We start from the raw sequence: 1,694 nt of genomic DNA on the forward strand, positions 1-1,694 counted from the left end.
TACTATTATTTAGAGTTACGTCAACCCAATTTTCACTCTTTTCGATGAAAAAAAATCCCTCACTCTTTAAATTACATGATTAAACCAAAGTTGACGTTAAATTAGGGAGATTGTTTTGTAGCAGCCAAAACAGGATAGTTTCGCGCTCACACATACCCAAAAATATTACTACGTCCGTTCTCGAAAGTAAAATGTTTTAGATTTTTTTCTTGTTTCACAAAGATAGATTTTCTATATTGTTAAGATACTTTTTTTATATTTTTGAGGAACATTAGTTGAGAATATTTGAATTGATTAAATTTCATTGCTGGAAAATTATTAGAAAGTGTATAATAAAGTAAAAAATAAATTAAATTATAAACATTTATTAAATTCTTAATAAGCGTGCATACTCTAGAAAATCTTACTTTCGGGAACAGAGGGAGTAGTAAACTAATGGTGAGATGTTATAAATCATATTGTGGATGTCCATAACCGGTCCGGTCCATAACCGGCCCGGTCCATAACCGGCCCGATTCATAACCGGCCCAATGCTAGAGAGAGAGAGTCGACTGTGAGGAGAGAGAGAGAGAGAATCGGTATCTTGCCTTTTTTTATTCGATTATGATTTGTACTCTTTCCATATTTGTATTTCCTTTCTTTAGTCTTTCTATTATTCTATGACGGTGTAATTCCCTATATATAGATGACTCCTTATGTTTATGAATAATACAGAAACAAAGATTCTATTCTCTAGTTTCACAATACGTTATCAGCCGATCCCAAAACCCTAATAGCGATCGCGGCCGATCATGAATGCTTAGATGCGGCCGGCCCTGATGTATCTAATCCTGATTCTTGGGATGCCAAGATTCAAGGTACTGAAGGTCCTGATAATAATGAGATCTCAATAAATTATGTCTTGTCTGGGATACAATGGAACAAAAAGAATGTCGACATTGATGATATATTTGCATACAAGGTAGCACTTGAACTTATGGATTTGAATGAGGATCATGAACCCATGTCTATTTATGAGTGCACTCAACGATCAGATTGGATCAAATGGAAAGAAGCTATAAACGTGGAGTTAAACTCTTTAAAGAAGAGAGATGTCTTTGGACCAATAGTCCGGACACCATATGATGTTAAATCAGTCGGCTATAAATGGGTCTTTGTGAGAAAAAAGAAATGAACACGGCGAGGTCGTTAGATATAAAACATGGCTTGTTGCACAAGGATTCTCACAGAAACCAGGAATCGATTATGAGGAGACATACTCCCCTGTGGTGGATGCTACTACTTTTAGATTCCTGATAAGTCTGGCTATAAGAGAGAAATTAGACTTGCGGTTAATGGATGTTGTAACTGCATACTTATATGGGCCACTGGATAATGAGATTTATATGAAAGTACCAGAGGATATAGAGTTGAAAACAAATCGAGTACTCGAGAACAACACTGTATAAAGTTGAATAAGTCACTTTATGGATTGAAACAATCAGGCCGAATGTGGTACAATAGGTTAAGTGAGTACCTAGAGAGAGAATGATACAAGAATGATCCGATCAGCTGTTGTATCTTTATAAAGAAATCCGGCCATGGCTTTGTGATTATAGGAGTGTATGTTGATGATTTGAATATCCTAGGAACCTCTGGAGAGATCTCCTAAACAGTTGAATATCTTAAGAAAGAATTCGAGATGAAAGATCTTG

Source organism: Brassica oleracea, chromosome C9, assembly GCF_000695525.1.
Source record: "Brassica oleracea var. oleracea cultivar TO1000 chromosome C9, BOL, whole genome shotgun sequence".
Taxonomy (NCBI): domain Eukaryota; kingdom Viridiplantae; phylum Streptophyta; class Magnoliopsida; order Brassicales; family Brassicaceae; genus Brassica; species Brassica oleracea.